The 18,508-nt window shown below is 38.1% G+C and overlaps 1 protein-coding gene across 1 annotated transcript in view; it reads right to left on the bottom strand.

Annotated features, from left to right (window-relative positions):
* Positions 1 to 18,508, bottom strand: part of LOC107291865 (ubiquitin-associated domain-containing protein 2) — a 41,370-nt gene that overhangs the window by 17,063 nt on the left and 5,799 nt on the right. The gene's annotated exons all lie outside the window — the stretch shown is intronic.

Genomic DNA, 18,508 nt, shown 5'->3' with positions numbered 1-18,508 from the left:
ATAACTTCACTTGCTCAATGAGTCTGCCATTAAATTTCCAACTTGATAATTATCAGAGCAACTTGTGGGGAAAAACAGAGCTTTTTATTTTTGACGAACTTTGGGGATTCTATTCCAATTCGTAAGAGAACTAAACAAGAATGTATTCTAGCCCACCCACCCCACCCCATTATTTAATTTGTACATTAACAATATCGTAGTTTTTGTCAATTCAGATTTTCATCCTCCATTCCTCACTTGTTGTCCAATCCCCACTTATTGTCCAATCCCCATTCTTTTGTATGTGGATGATGCATCATTTCAAAAATTAGGCTATGTAGAGATTTCAAGGAGCTTTCGAGGACTGTGATGTCACAGGAAAGTTTATTAATATTTTTCTGCCAGATGATATAATGATATAATGCTAGGCACCGATTTATTATAGAATATTCATTCTCAAATCCTGCCTGTGCTGGCACTATAATACATATACATCCAGAGAGAAGTCTAACACAACAGTTTACAAATTCCAGACAGAAAACTAATTGGATGGTAGCTTGCCTCCTTTGTTTGATATTGTGAGATGGAACTGAGTAGTTTTTAGGAATTATGTATGTGTATGCATGTGCACCTTTGAGTCAGTTTTTTAAATATGGTGACTGCCTGGACAAGTCCTTACAGTATTCTTGGCAAGATTTCTGAAGTATTTTGCCATTGTGTGCATCTTAGGACTGAGAAAGAGTGACTGGTCCAATTCATGCAGTTGGCTATGTGACTCAGGTGAGACTAGAACTCACAATCTCCCAGTTTCCTGCCTAGTGCCTTAACCACAACATCAAATTGGCTTCCAGGATTTACTATAGAGGAATTTATAATAAGAAAAAAAGTGTTTGATATCCACTATTAAGGATATACTGTAAGAATTCCAAGAGAAAGAATTTTTTTTGTGTGTAATTACTTTTTGTATTTCCACATCAGTAATTGGGGGCCATTTTAAATAGAGTCCTCTAATACAGGAATGCTTGAGATACAATCCCAAATAGGTGAAAATACACTTGATAAATGCGTGTATCAAGTGTCAAGGGATTTAATTGTGTTATGGTTCTGTGTTAACTGAGGATTTTTATATTAGAAATAAAAATAACCTATGATTTTTGTTTGCTATAGCCTGCTGGATGTCTGCCCAGAATTTCTGGGCATATTTGTTATTTTTTTTGCCTTTAATAGCTTCTTATATCTCCTTTTATGCTCAGAAAAAATCTCATAGGACTAGAGATCATTGGCTATATGTACTCCCTTGTATGCCTGCATTACTTGCATTTTAACCAATGCACCTTCTTTGTTGAACTATGGTTTAGATCTCTTAAGTGGTAGATGCATACATAGTAGAACAGCAGGCTGGATTATTTTGGACAATACTAATAGGACTTTGAAAAATATTAATTGTTTTATTAAAACTATTCAGAGACAACAGAGACTGCCATAAGAGGACAGTTTGGAGAACATTGAAGAACTGGGAAGTAGCAGGAGCTTGCTTGTTTGTCTATTTGGCCTGAAAAAAATGCCCCTTTTGAGGTCCTGGCAAGATTATGTTGTCTAACATTCTGAGCAAAACAAATCATTAGAAAAAAACCTGGTAGAACTTAAGCAGATCATATGGGACATAGACATTCAGGTTGGACAAAGCCAAACTTTCCCATTGCTTACACAAACAAATAATCAGAAAATCTTACCCTGAGCACTCTCTGATTATTTCTATAAGAGTCTGTATGGCCCACATAGAAAGCTCTTCTCTCTAGCCATATAGAAACTCCACTCATGATTGAGGTGTTCTTACTCTTATTGCATTACTAAAGAGGACTTCCAGTTTTGCGTCGCGGTGAGACGGATGCAGGAAGGCAGGGTCTGCCTTCCACGTCCAATTTTGCCCTGCTGGGGGCCCTAAAATGGGCCCAAAGTTGCCCCAAAGAGGCAATGAAGAAGGAGGGGTGTCTCGTCAATCATGGAGAGACGGCAGTCTTTCCGTTTGATCCAAGAAAAGCGCTCCAAACCGGCAGTGGAAAGACTGGCTACATTTCTATTGCCAGCCATTAGCTGCTGACAACTGAAGAAGCACCAATTAGCACATCATAAACAGCGTGTTTGGAACTGGGTGAGAATATTGATCCTTTCTTTACTATTTTGCAACTGAATTTCCTGGGAAAGGCTCACAAGAAGCTAAAAACCTCCGAATATGAACGGAAGTGGCATTTTAATTTTTATGGGGGATAGAAATACACAATATTGAAGTGGAAGTAACATAAAGCTACAGTTTTGATAAATTTGAGAACTGAGATAATTGTTAAGATTTTCTCTTTGGAAAAAAAACATTTGAGGTGAAATATAAGAAATCAATCCTTTGTCTTAAGAGTAGAAAATGGATTTTGAATGACATCTAGTAGTGCTTGGTGACTCCTAGCTTAAGGGAGAACAGCTGGCAATAAAGGAAAATATTTTGGCATACTTATCACCCTGACCTTTTTGGGCTATAAACACCTACTGAGCTTGGACTTTTAATCTCAAGAGCTAGTGGGAGAGAAAGAAAAATTTGACCTTTGATTACGTCTGGTTGGGAGAGACTTTTTAGCTGTTTTCAGGGAGGTTGAACATTTTGAACACTTTGAACACTGTGGATTACAACCTTGCCTGATTGACACTTTTTGGATGCCTGAGATAAAGGATCACTATAAAATATTGCTTTTGGGACTGGACCTGTATTTTGGAACCTATTGGATTACAAAGGCTACATATAAAGACCAGAACACCAGAGGAAACTTTGTTCTACTCTTACTGAGACTGGTGATACTAGAGGATCTCCAGAAATGATGCCTCAAGAAAAAACAAACACCTTTCATAAGGAAATATACTCTATGCTACAACTAATTCACCAAACAATTGTTGCATACAAAGAGGACATAAAAATGGACATAATGAGATTAAATGGACATAATGAGATTAAAACTAATTTAGATAATATAAATGTGCGAATCTCCAAATTAAATCTACAACTAGAAAGTTCCCAGACAATGACTACAAAGTATGAACAAATAAACCAGAAATCAGAAGATGAACCAGAGGAAATGGACCTAGAGATGCAAGAGATAAAAGAAGAGAAATATAAACTACCATATACAATAAAATACTGCAAGACTTACCCATAACAATGAAAATGCAAAAGACCCTTTACCTCTTAAGTCTGCAAAATACACCTGATGACAAGGAAGAAGATTTTAAAAAATGGAACATATAGTTGTCAAGGGAAATATTACAACTTGGGAGACAAATTGAGAGAGAAGGAAATTGGGAGTTGCTTAAGGAACATAAATGGGCGAAATTCCTCCCAAAAAATACCCTACCTAAATTGTCTTCCTCATGCCAAGCAACTTTCACAAAAATAAAAAATTCCTGGGTGATTTAATTGCCTTGGCTTGGAAAGCTACTTGGCAAAGAAAGAAAGCGAGAGTTAGATTTAAAAAATTGAAGATTTGACCTATTAGAAGGGGCATTATTTATTTAAATATTGTTTGAATATGATTAAAAGAAAGGATGACCCTTAGATATAATTAGACTTTTATAATGAAATATATGATTTAGAATTAAAATAGCATTTTTTTCTTTTTTTGATATGGGAAATATGAAAATAGGATTGGTATGAATAAAATTTTTTGCTCTATAAATGTAATTAATATTGAGAAAAGCATAACTGACAAAGATACTTCAAATATTGATGGGAAATCAAACTTTAATGAGAGCACGAAAAACAGGATATTGATTTATGAATTGATATTATTATTTGTATAACATTAGTAAAACATGATGAAGATGTTTATATCTAACTTTGTATGCATCAATAGGACCAAGAATTGTAACTGTGTAATGAGGGAAAAATGGAAAAAATATGGGGAAGGAGGATCAGGGAAAAAATACTGGATTGTGCACTACTGAATAGATTTATATTGAAAAAGTTAATGTTAAATATGTGAACCCAGACATGTTGTCTACTAAGCACTAAAGATTGTAATTCTTAAAAATTAATAAAATATTTTTTTAAAAAAAATAAATTAATAAGACTGAGGTCTTTTGAAAGGACTACCAAATTTTTCATTTATAGCCTTAATTTATAGAAATCTTTTGGTCCCTTCAATGCAATGTTCATTTTATCGGATTTCCCCCTTTTATATCTGTATGGACTATATATAATTTCCTCTCCAGATATACATTTTTTTTCTTTATTTAGTGAATTTATTAAATATAACTTGGCTCTTTTTCAGATTTATTTTTAAGCCAAATGGTTCTCCTGTTTTGTGCAACTCTTGTATGTGTCTCTGTAGCTCTTCTGGTTCTTGTGATAAGAGAACATCATCTGCAATCTTAAGTGATTTAAATAAGCGCCATTGATTTTTATTCCATTTTTTGCCCAGTCTAGTTTGTGAAACACTTCTTCACGGCAGGCTGAGAAAAGGTTAGGTGATATTGTATCGCCTTGTCGTACACCTCATTCTATGTTGATTTCCACTATTAAGATCAAACGAAAGTATACGATATCATCAAGAGAGTAAAAGAATTGAAATGGAAATGGGCTGGTCACATAGCAAGAAGAAATGATGGCAGTCATGGCCCAAGGCACTCATAGAATGAATTCCACTTGATAAAAAGCATCCACGAAACAAGACGGATTGACGACATCAGCAAGTATTGCGGGCCCAATTGGCAAAAGATTGTATAGATTGGAAACATGCAGAAGAGGCCTTCATCCTGCAATGTATATAGACAATGGCTAAAATGATGATGATGATGATGATATACTGTATAGTTACTTAGATATGCAATAATGGTGCCCTGTATTTCTTAAATTCTATGACATGATCTGGTATTGTAAATAAATAAAAATAAATCAAGAGTGTGGTTATTGAAATAGGAGGAATAGCCATGTCATTTTGAATAAAAAAAATAAGAAAAAAAAATAAGAAATTCCTCTATTTACTACTATTTGATGATTCAGCTTTTGATTAAAATTTCCAACAAAGAGAACTATAGAATACAGACTGGAATCAGAAGGTCACTGCTATACAAAAAGGGGAAGTGGGTATATCATGTATGATCAGATTAATGTCTGAAAATGTGTGGAAAATTAGTTGATGTGACAAGTTAACTTTTTTAATGTTGTGAAACTACTGATTAAATGTTGTTATATTAATTTATACCTTAACAGAATAGTAGATGGAGAAGAGTGGTATTCTACCATTTTACACATGCTTAATTGATTTGAATTTTACCAATTCTTTCCACAGATGAAGAAGAGAACAAAATTAACAACATTGTGTTCTTTCATTCACTTTTTTGTCTAATTCATCAAAACTAAGTATATTTTATTTTAATTAACATTTTGCACTCTAATGTTCTATACCACCCCATCCCAAACTTAACCCTACGAAAAAAGGAAGTGGTTGCAGCTTTGTTTTCACTTCCGATAAATCAAACAGACATTCTCTACTGCATGATATAGGACAGAGATGCCACTTGAATTCTTTTGAATAAATCTCTTGTCATTTATTCAGGTAGAATTACCCACCTTCTTCTAAATAATTGTGAAGAAGCAGTTAAATCTTGGCAAAACCATTGCTGTGTGCATGAAAAAACCTTGCCCCCTCAAAAAGTTATTTTAAATTTTCAGCACATTCTTCATGACTCATAAGATTCTATTCTAGTAACACATTTATTCCTCCTTGTATTCTTAAAACTCAACCACTGTTCAATACAGGTAGTCTTTGACTTATGACCATAATTGAGCCCAAATTTATGTTGCTAAGTGAGAAATTTGTTAAGTGAGTTTTGCCCCATTTTATGACTTTTCTTGCCACATTTGTTAAGCGAGTCACTTCAGTTGTTAAATTAGTAACACAATTGCTAACTGAATCTGGTTTCCCAATGGAGGTCACAAAAGGTGATCACATGACCCTGGGACACTGCAACCATCATAAATATGAACCACTTGTCAAGCATCCAAATATAAATCACGAGACAATGGGGATGCTGCAATGGTCATAAATGTGAAAAATGGTCATAAGTCATTTTTTTCAGTGTTATTGTAATTTCAAATGGTCATTAAATGAACTGTTGTAAGTCGAAGACTACCTGTATTACAGTACTAGGCCATTCTGATTTGATTTAGACATTATCAATACTGTACTATGGTAAATAGCCCCATTTTTAAAAAAGTAATTTCTACTTTATTTCAAGTTTCATTAAGTGATGTTGACTTCCTCCATCATTTTACATATATTAATCTGGTAGTTATGGCAAATCAAAGCAACATCTTTTAATTTTCTCCATAATGACCCATTCATATTGTTGGCAAAAGAATTTAAGGATCAACTCAGGACTTCTCAGTAATTTTCCATATTTGTTTCCCAGCTTCCTCCAACTTGTCATGCTAGTGGCAAATTATAGTCTCAACACATTCAGAGGACATGAAGTTGGGAAAGCTACTCTAACCTGATAAAGAAAACTAGTAATGAACAATATCTGCTAGGAATCTGTTGGATCTAATGCTTTTAATGAGATATAGTATGCTCTAATATGCCAATGAAACATGGACACTAACCTCACGATCGATATAAAAGCTATGAGTGGTGCAAAGAGCCATGGAAAGATACATGTTTGGCATTACAAGACAAGATAGAAAGACCTGTACATGGATTAGAGAACAAAAAAAAGTGTATGATATCATCAAGAGAGTAAAAGAACTGAAATGGAAATGGGCTGGTCACATAGCAAGAAGAACTGATAGCAGGGGGACCAAGGCAGTCATAGAATGGGTCCCACTTAATAAAACAAGGTGGATCGATGACATCAGCAAATATTGTGGGCCCAACTGGCAAACGAAAACTCAGGACTGTATTGGTTGGAAACATGCGGAAGAGGTCTTCATCCTGCAATGGATAGACAATGGCTAGAATGATGATGAAATAATGATGTAGTTGAAGAGTGACAAACACATTTTACAGATAACACCACTACAATATTAGGTATGAGCGAACATGGTACATCAATACATATATTTTTCGTTTTTAAAAGATGCCTGACTTTCAGATTTACTCCCTCCCCCCCGCCTTTATGTGTCCCTCTCCAATAAGATCCCCCCCGACCAAGCCATAGATGGGAAAATTGGACCAGGATGGCTGGTAATGGCATGGTGAGGGCAACCTGTAAAGAGCTTGATTTTAGTATCATGCAATTCCTGTGACGGTAGTGATGCCTATTACTGGCACTGTGATGGGTGGGACAGAAAAACAGCACAATGTTGAGGGAGGAGTTATTCCCCCGCTGCTTAAAGGCAAAGGAGGTTGTACGTTTTAAGCTTCAGTCAAACAAAACGATCATAAAATTACATTCAGTTCCTCATATTCTACACAGGGCAGAGGATTTATAAAGCCATCCAGAAAGGAAACACCTCTCTTTTTGGTCAAACATTGCTTATGTCTTCTAAATATACCTTGAAATCATGATATAAAAAGAACACATTTACTGTCAAGTATAGACAAATATAGAAGATAAAGACTTTAAAATCCTCCCATGTGATTATTAGCTCTTAGTCCAAGACATACTGCTTTGGCAAACTATATTTTCAGATCATATACAGGTTTCTCTTCAGACTTTATAAAACTTACATCTTCATTTGCGTATTTTTTTAATGATTATCTTGCTTTATTTCTGTTCATTGCCCAAGTTGCTTGTGTGAGATGGCTGGCTGAATAAATGAATGAATAAATAAATAAGCAATCAACAAATACGTAACCTTACTTATTGGAGTGCTAAGTGCTTCGCTGGAGGACGCAAAATTTACTGTTTCTGCAATTACAATTTAGCGAATGGCTAAGTTGACTAAGTACAGTTACTAAGTACAGCATAAAGCTGTTAAGATTGTTGGCCGAGCAGGGACAAAAATAGCCAGAGAAATTATTGAAGCCTGGGAAATGGGCCCCTTAACTGTTGACAGGAATGCTGATTAGTATCTGCTTACCAGGTACTTAGGAGCTGAGGGTGCGGCAGCACAAGAAAACAACAATCAACGACTTAATAGCTGGCCATCAACATCCAAAGAACACACAAAAGCCACACATGAGGCACCACATAAATACTATGCATAGAATTGCCCAAATTGCCCAAATACTATGCATAGAATTGCCCAATACATTCTGCAGACTGAGAAGTTCCAGTACAAATCCGAAAGTTTGGAAGAACAAATCGCTGGTCCTGCTGACCGACTCAGATTGGATCCTGCAACATTATCCTGGGACATGTATATTTGCCTTCATTTGTGTGATTAAGTACAAGTTACTTTCCATATATTCACGGTATTTATGTTTTCTAAATGTTTAAAATATTTTGTGCAAGTAAACATATTTGCACTTAGAATTTGCCATCTCAAGAGGAATACAATAAATTCTTAAATAACAGTAAACAATTTTGCCTGTACAAAATTCTTAGTAAAGCACATTGAGACAGAGTTTGCACAACATGCTTAACTGGATCTACAACAGGATAGTAAAAGGCTAGTTTTAACCTCAAATAGTCTTGGCTCTGGATAGCAGCCAAAACCATCAACTCTAACAATAACAACTCACAGACTCACCTGACTACCTGACTCCCATGCTTGGGAGAAAAGACAGGTCTTAACGGCCTTCTGAAAAACCACCAGGTTTAGGGCCAACCTAATCCTGGATAGGAATTATGTTATGCAGCAACAGAAAAGGCATACTTCCTGGACTTATCAGATAACACTCCTTAAGTGATGGAACCCAGAATGTGTCCCCTCTGCCAGACCTGATGGGACAGAGATAATTGGAGAAAGACAGTCCCTCAAATATCCTGGCCTATGTCATGAACAGCTTTATAGATGACAAGCAGCACAATGAATTGCATTCAGAAACCGACTGGGAGCCAGTGCAAAGGCATAACGTGTGTGTGTACCCAAAGCAAAGGCATAACGTGTGTGTACCAAAGGATACCCATAATTATTTGCACTGTTGCATTTTGCATCAACTGTAGCTTCAGATATTCTTCAATAGCATCTCCAAGTAGAACACAGTTATAACAGTTCATTTAATGTTCAAAGTTACAACAGTACTGAAAAAAAATGATCATTTTTCACATTTATGACCATTACAGAATCCCCATGGTCATTTGATCAAAATTCAGACACTTGGCAACTAACTCATACTTATGAGGGTTGCAGTGTCCCAGGGTCATAGGATCACCTTTTGCAACCTTTGTCAAGCAAAGCCAATGGGGAAGCCAGATTGACTTTACAACCATGTTACTAATTTAACAACTGCAGTGATTCACTTAACAATTGTGGCAAGAAAGATAATAAAATGGGACAAAATTCACTTAACAACTGTCTCAGCAACAGAAATTGTGTCTCATATCTGTTTCTGGATGGTGTCTCAATTTTTGTCTCATATCCAGACATGAAACCTGACTGAAAGGGATGCAGAAAATCTGTTTCATCCAGGAACGTCTGAAGCTGCAGAACAGGCTGAAGATAAGACAAAAGTCATCTAACTTACTGGGGTCTAGCAATGGTTTCTTGAGAAGGGACCACCTCCTCCTTAAGCATTGAAAGGACCAGCCATTCTGATGGATGCGTTTCCAATTGCCAGAAAAAAACCCACATTACCTTCTAGGAAACCTTAGTTAATCAGGAGAAGCATGGGTCTAGTTTCTTACCCATGATTAATGACTATAGTTTTACAAAAATCTGTTAAGGGACAATCATTTGGTATCTACATTATTAGATTTTAAGTATCAAAATTTGGATTTTGCATTTTGAATCTAAATGGCAAAGTTGCAGACGAAACAATGCAGATAACAGTAGTTCTAATCGTCATTCCAGAAATTTACTTCATAGTTATTCATGATAAATAAAACCAGTCCTTTGGCTATCACATTAACAAATTTGGGAGTGCAAAGGCACATCTCCATTATCACAGGGAACTTTCAGAAATATAGTCATTTATTATTTTTTTCAATTAAAGTATGTTCTTCATTCAAAAATCTACAGAAAATATTTCATTTTGAAGAACATAGGGAACTCTAAGCCGCCTATGTAGAAATACAGAGAAAAAGTTTTAAAAGACCACTTTTCATGGGGTAATGTATGACAATGAGATAGGAACAAGCTTCATTTTCTTTTAAAATATTAGAAAATAGTTCCGTATAAACAAGGAAAACTTGGAGAATACCATTCAGGGTATAGTTTGAAATTATGCCAAAAGCACTATGCAATTGTGTCTAGGCTCCTGCCTCTCACACAAAGGAAGCAACATCTGCTTCCTTTCATCTGCCCAAATAATCAGCATAAGCATTTTTTATTTTGAAAACAAAAATGAAAAACCTTAATTTTCTTATTCATTCTTGCAAACATTTCAGCTTTCAAGCAGCTAATAAAACAGAACAAATAATGCAGTGTTAATGTGAACTAAATTATTAAACGATAAAAGTCTAACATGCATAAATGAAAGATGTATAGATCCAAGCAGAAAAGATTAAAGAAAGAAAAACATTAAACAGGGATGGGGAACTGCCAATAGACACAGGTCTCTGCTCTTTTTTAAAGTATCACCAGGCACCCTAAAAGCCCACACTTATGCCCGTGAGAAGGTAAAGTGCAGATAATTCTGGTAAAAGTACATTCAGGCAGCTCTATTGCATGTCTGACCACACATAGTCCTTCTCCCCTGAGAAAAAAAGTGCACTTAGCAGGAACCATCTTACACAAGACAAACAATCTGAAAAAAGGCAAGTTGGATAGTGATGTTTCCTCACATTGTCCTGTGAACATAAATGAACGTTAGGGAGCAAGATATCAGGGCATTTAGCCACCTCTCCTGATGTTAGGCAGCCGGGCAAGAGAGGTAGTGTCTGGCTTCTGAACTGGAAACTGATAACATAAAATCAAATCTTAATTTATAGACTGTTACCCATAGTTCTAAGATTTACCAACTATTAAGAAAGCATAGATGTAAATTTATAAATAACGCCTCAGAGGTGGGACAGTTAGATGTAAGGATGGATAAGATAGAACAGTGATGGCGAACCTATGGCATGCGTGCCAGAGGTGGCACTCAGAGCCCTCTCTGTGGGCACACCTGCCGCCACCACCAGCTCGTGCAGGTCCATTAGGCCACCGCTGGCACCCGGAACGGCAGCCCCACCCAGCACAAAGGAGGCAAAGCAGCTAGCTAGCAAGCTCGAGTAGAGGTGGTAGAGCACACCCCCATGCGCTTGCTGGCCTCTGTGTGCAGGGACTGCAGCTGCCCCTGCCTCACCTTGCCCTGTAGCAATGGCACCCCCGTCTTACCCCCTGCTTCACCCGGCAGGACGAGCCTCCTGCCCACCACCCCACCCACCGGAAACCCCCTGGATCTCCCCCAATCCTGTCCAGCCCCCACAGGTGTTCCCCCACGAGCAACATCAAGGTGGCCATGTCCACCCTGGCCACGCCCACTCAGTCTGCCATCACCACTGCAGCCACTCCCACCCAGTGGGCCACACCCGCCCCCCCCAAGGGCACCACAATGCTGATGCGGCCCTGGCACTTTGCAATAAATAATTGGGTTTGGGGTTGTGGTTTGGGCACTCGGTTTCTAAAAGGTTTGTCATCACTGAGATAGAACATATGAGCTCATTGCCAATAACAGGAAATATCTGGTTGTTGTTTTTTCTGGATTATACCGATATTTCCTATCCATGGCCACAACTGTGTCAAATTTTGTGATCCAAGGTGAAATTAATAAGACCAGTGAAACAGAGACATACTTAGTTAACATACTTAACTATGTTATTCTCATAACATAGTTAAGTATGTAACTGGGGGTTCACGTGCATAGGAACACCAAAAAGGGCCTGTTAAACTGAGTCCCAGTAGATTCAATAATTTAATCCAATCCATTAATCTTATTTTGCTTACTTAAACTAAGAAAAATTACTGAAGAAAAAGTGATGACCTCCACATTACAGAAGAGGGCAATTATTAATGTTAGTATTTCCCTTTCACAGGAGCTCAGGAGAGAACATGGGTAAATTCCCCAAGGAGTTATTTTTGATCAAGTTTGTGTATCTGTATGTTGACAGAACTACCAAAACATTATAACTATAATGTTATAACATTGTAACCAGTCAACCCAAATGAGCAGGTTAAGCATATGGTCAGAATAGGACCAGAATATAATAATTACTGTTAACAGATATCTCAATGGTGATGAAGCCATCTGGCTTTTTAAAAAAATGAAACATTTTTTATTTCTATTATTTTTTTTAATAAATAGGCTTGGTTCATGCTAATTACCTAGCCAGCACCATTAAAAGATGGAATATCTGTAGTTAAACAACATGTTTATTTGAAATGTTAACCTTGGGTAGATTTCTGTGACATTAATACGATGTGTCAACCCAACCCATTTGGTTGGGTTCTAATTCACTGAATTATGCAAATCCAGAAAACCAAATTAAGCATGTTTAAACATATACAAATGTGGAGTGATAAAAAGATGGAAATGTTAGCTCATTTTACTCACTTTCTTCTCAATGACTTTCTGATTAAAAAAAGTTACTAAACACCTGGAACAGTATGTGAGACAGCTAATTTTTTTCTTCATCTCTAGCCATATTTAGTTCCTTGTAACCAAAAGGATCTTTCTGATATCAAATATTATACTTCCAAGACAAGGCACAATGCTATTATCTATTCACCCTTTTGACAAGGGGTGCACTGCAATCACCACTTCCTCTCTGCTTTGGAAATACTTCCTGTATTTGCTAAAACTAGGTATGTAATTACGTGCAAGAACTTCTCTATATAGATCTGTAGAATTCTTACTGGCATTTAAAACTAGTTCACACGCACTACTGTTGTGACATGTTTCTCACTTGCTAGGATGTGAAAATTCATTAGAATTCAGCATTATGTGGAACTCAAACTATTTTTATTTATTCAAAAAATCAAACTGAAAAATCCTGGCCAGTGAGTGTAGGAGGGATAGTATAAGGAGAGGTTCTTTCAATGCCCTTGTGACCTTCTTCCTGACATACCTCACATTGTTCTCTGCCCCACTAACTTACCAGCTAGGTCAGTGATGGCGAACCTTTTAGAGACCGAGTGCCCAAACTGCAATCCAAAACCCACTTATTTATTGTCGGGTGCCAGGTGGGCGTGGCCCACTAGGTGGGCATGGCTGTGATGTCATGGCAGACTGGGTGGGCATGGTCACCTCGATGTTGCTCATGGGGAGGGACGCCTGTGGGGGCCGGGGGGAGATCCAGGGGGTCTCTGGCAGGTGGGGTGGGGTGGGTAGGAGGCTCCTCCTGCAGAGTGAGGCGAGGCAGGGTGGGGGTGCCATTATCTCAGGGCAAGGCAAGGCAGGGGCCGGGGCCTGACACCATCGGCTCCCGCACACAGAGGCCAGCAAGCACATGGGGGCTGACAGTGTCCGTCAGCAGCCACAGCCTGCCGGCCCGTTGACTGGCGCACTCTGGGGCTCCGCAGCCCACCACCAGCAGTTCAGAGAAGTGCCCACAGAGAGGGCTCTGAGTGCCGCCTCTGGCATGCGTGCCATAGGCTCGCCACCACTGAGCTAGGTCAACTACCTTTTATCACAACACTCTCCCATCATTAAACAAATCTGACTATACAAGTTGTCCTCACGTTATGCAAATTTGCTATTATGTGATTGATCATTTTCCTTTGAAAATTGCCTTTATATTTAAAAAAACTGTTATGTGAGTTGTGCCAACATATTCAATTTGTGCCAAAGGTCTAGAAACAGCGCACACCTTCTTCCTGCCAAACCACTTTCTGCCCTCACTCATACTTTTACCATCATGTTATATAGTTCTTCTGGTTTTGCTTGCTGTCTTGCACTTAATTCTATACCTGAATGACTATTACTATGGGGTTAAATTGGCCCCAACATCTTGTCCAATCATTTACTCAAAATGTAATACCAGAAAAAAAATTGGACACCAAAATTTGGGAAAGATTGCTTGTCACAGAATAAGCTTTTAACTTGGAAAAATCTACATGTGTGCAACATAACAATCTATGCTAATAAAATTCATAATGCCATGAGCATTCTACCTCTTAGTCTGCCCTGATAATCAAGTGCATTACAAATCCTGCTGTACAAAAGATATAAAAAGGCTACATACTGTAGAACATGAGATAAAATGTATTTTGAATAACCTGGTGCTTAAAAATAAAGATTCTAAAATGTTTGTCAATGTATCTGGGTTACAAAATTTACACCATATCCACCACCTGCTTTTTTCCACTGGTTCAGTGTCTTGCTTTATGCAAATTTGCTTTGTTTTCAGGAAATGTGACCTAGCATAAAGCAAGTAGAACCGGTATTTTGTTTAAATTCCCCATTCGGTAACGGAACCTATTATTTTAGCTCACAAGCCAGTGTTTGAACCACGTCATTGGGCTGATCAAGTCAAGACTTCTCTGGAGCATGACCTGCCTGAGCAACACAAGAGAGCTCCCACTGTTCTGTACTATGCTGTCCAAATAGGGTTAATCAGTCTATATTTAGTAACTTGAAGAGAATAATCTTCCAGGTTGCTGCTATTTGAATCACAATATTCCAAAGGAGAGGAACATATTTAGGTATGGACAGCATAAGTCATACAAACCATTCACAGCAGCACTTGAGACAAACCTGAGCCTGGACACATTTTCATGTATGACTATGAGAGTTAGTGTCAAATTCACTGAGAATACGAGGAACTATTGTACGTTGAGGATGGTGATAGGTCTACACATCTCTAAGAGCTTGTGTATATACACAAAGCTCTGAATTAAGGAACTTTTGTATACACTCTTACTTGTACATGCTTGAGAACAATGTATGCCAACATGTACACAATTAACTAGAACTCACCATAACTATTACAGTACACTACTGTGAGAATTTATAGATCTCCTTCCCCACTCCCTAAAAAACTGACTTCACCTTATCTGCTTTCATTTTCCTCCTCTTTTATCTGAATAAATTTTGGACAGCTTTGCTGGCATGGCGTTCCTAAATTTTGTTGAGGAAATGGATGTAGTCTCTATCTTGGGAATTTTAAAATTGTGGAGAGCTATGAGCATCTCAAAACAACTTAAAAAATAATCTGATCAGATTTGCTCAGGTAAAACTTTTAGCATTGTCAGATTTCTGAATTTTGCCCCACTTTACCTGTACAAGGCCAAAGTCTGAAAACCTCTATGGTATATAGATTAAAATATTATTATTAAAAATTAACATCAGGGCCATGCTTGATCTTCACTGAATGGCAATACTCTTTTGTCACGAAAGCTTATTACCATTTCCAAATCCTGACATTTTATACCGTTTGTTCCTTTACTTTCCCTCCCCTCAACAGTTGCAGGGCAACAATAACATGTTAACTGAAAACCAAACAGAGATTGTAGTTTTTTGCATTTGCTGACATGTGCAAACTGCATATCTATTTTAAAGAAAGCTTTATATAACATATAAGGGGAAGTAAAGAGAAAAAGCAATTCAGTACGGTGATGGAAAATGATTGTCATAAAAGAAACTATAACCCCAAATTATTTGTCAAAAGGTTGCATTTTAGTGGGAGTGCTTTCAATTATAATTATAATCTTTTAATTATAGTTATAATCAGGAGAAGAGAGGAGGCAGTTGCAGAACTAAAAACAGTAAACTACAAGTCTATTTTACTCAAATTGAAGGATTACGACTATGGCAGATGAGGGGTTTTCCCACATTCTGGGAAAGACCCCACTCTGGATTTTTTTACAAAAATTCACTGTATTTAAGTGATAGGAATTTACTAAAAGGAAGGTGACTTAGAAAAGATATACATTTTAAGTAGAGGTATGCAACCACATTTATTGTCATGTTGCATTTTCTGTGCATTAACAATCTGCATAGAGCATTTTTTCCATATGTTATGTATGTTTGGAACAAAGCTGCCAAAAGAAAAATTGTAGCCAGTGTGTATGTATATGAAATTTCAGAAATTTTCAGTTATGAAAATTGGTATGTGAACTTACAAAATACGTGCCTTTTAATGTTTGTTTCCTAAGGCAAGTAGCTAAATAAGATCATCCAAGCCCTTGATTATATGTAATGTCTATACAACATCAGCTTTCCTAACTTCATGTTTGGTAGATGAGTTGGGTTTCAAATTCCATAATCTCATTGACTAAATTGGCTGCAGATTAAGGAAGTTAATATGGAAGGCACAGAATTGAGGAGATCTGATTTATTCATTTTACTAAATTTCCATGCCTCTCATCTCGCCAAGGCAATTCCAGGTGACTTATAGTCATTTATAGCATCACAGATCTGCTGGAATGTAGCCTCAGCAGCTATCATAAATTTTCATTATAGATGTTATATATTATATATGTGATCAATCAAAAATTGCATTTAAGCAGTATTGGACTCTCCAGAGACTACATCTGAGAGAACAGGTTTTGTGATCTTGAACTAAATGACAACACTTTGGAATGTAACTCATTGGAAACTTAATTATGGTTTTATCAAGCATGAGAGTGGCTAAAAGTCAGTTTAAGAAATTGGAAGTGATATTATTCCAGATCAGAAATGTGTGATCTTGTCAGATGCAATCAACCAGAATCACCTGTAGATAGGCCCAAACAGATACTTTATTGTTAATCACCTATACTACAAGAATTTTGCCAGACTGCCTGTACATATAGACCTAAGGATTGATCTCAGACATTTCCTCCTTTGAACTGACTCTAAACTGGAATGTCTCTTTAATTCCCCTGGCAGAGCCCCATCCACCACAGAGCCACAATTCCACATTTTTGGAAAAAGCAGTATTTTCTACTAATCAAAAGATACAGCAATATATGTTAGTATAGCAAAGATACTGTGATATTTTACAGTTAATGTTTTGTACTGATTATATTAGTGTATTTATTAATAAACCAGTGAAAAATAGTCCACAACGTATGACCACAATTAGACCCAAAATTTTGGTTGTAAGTCATTGTAATTGTTATGCAAGCTATCCACATAACAGCTTCACTCAATGACTGCAATCTCAGTCCCAGCTGTGGTTGTTAAATGACTGCATGGGTCATTAAACAGACAGAATGAAAGAGCTGCCTGCTAATAGAGGGCAGGATGAAGAAAAGAAGCTCAAATCCCAAAGGCCCATGTTTTGTTTCTCCAGGCCTTCTTCTCTCCTCCATGTGTGAAGGGAACTGCTGCACTAGGGTGGAAAAAGGAAGCTTGGATTTTAGGATCTGAACTTCCTTTCTCCCCCATCTGCCACAGAAGTTTCCCTCCCCTCCATGCCCTAGCCCAGGGGTGTCAAACTCAATTTCATTGAGGGCCGCATCAGCACTGCGGTTGCCCTCGGTGGGGCCGGGTGGGTGCGGCCTACTGAGTGGGCATGGATGGAGTGGGTGTGGCCTACTGGGTGGGCGTGGCCAGCTCTACATCATTCGTGTCAAGGGTGCCTGTGGGGGCCTGGGCAGAAGTGGGACAGATCTGAGGGTCTCTGGCAGAAAGGGGTGGGACCAGGGCAGAGCCCATCAAGCCGGATATGTGAAGTAGGCGAGGGCCATTTGTTGGCCATTTCCAGGCGATGGTGCATTTCTTCATTCCTCAAAAAGGGTGACACCTCCCCAGCATGCACCCAGGGGTTGGGGCTGACGCAGCAGGGGCTGGTTCCCAGCTGTTTCTGGACGGTCTTGTGGAGTTAAGACTGAATGCATTTCAGCATAGATGGCCACCACAAAATTGTACAGTACATTGGCTCCCGGCCAGCCTGGGTCAGGGCCAAGGCAGTGGGGGCCGTTCCCTCACTGTTTCCAGGATCCCTTCGCGGGCCACATGAAACCACTTAGTGGGCCGCATCCAGTCCCCGGGCCTTGTGTTTGACATGTCTTCCCTAGCCTTTCCACCATTCAGAAACATTGCATTTGCTTGTTTTTCTGGCTAGAAAGCTAGCAAACACAGTGTTTCTGAAGGCAAGGAAGGCTGATCTTCAGGTTGTAAGCTTCTTTTCTCCAGCCCAGTGCTGAAATTCCCTTCTGCACATGGAATCTGAGCTTAATTTCTCCAGCCTGCTGGAGAAGTCCTCCCCCGCCATGCACAAAGGGGCAACAGTTTACAAACTTTCCTGTCAGCTTCCCCCCTTTTCTGACAGCTTTCCCATGGATTTTATGAGGAAACCAGCAGAGAAGATTTCAGATGATCGCAGAATACTTGGTAATCAGTTTTAAGCGCAAACAGGTTAATTTTTTGTATTTCTGTATTTTTGTATTTTGCATTTTTTGTATTGTGTGTATATTATTTGTTTTTAATATGCTGTGAACCGCCCTGAGTCCTATGGGAGAAGGGCGGTATACAAATTAAATTATCTATCTATCTATCTATCTAAATTCCTGAAATGCAATCAAATGACCATGTCG

This window comes from Protobothrops mucrosquamatus, unplaced genomic scaffold (genome assembly GCF_001527695.2).
Source record: "Protobothrops mucrosquamatus isolate PMUCROS unplaced genomic scaffold, P.Mucros_1.0 scaffold1205, whole genome shotgun sequence".
NCBI classification, from domain to species: domain Eukaryota; kingdom Metazoa; phylum Chordata; class Lepidosauria; order Squamata; family Viperidae; genus Protobothrops; species Protobothrops mucrosquamatus.
The sequence above is the reverse complement of the archived record's forward strand: the minus strand, read 5'-3'. Positions and strand labels throughout refer to the sequence as shown.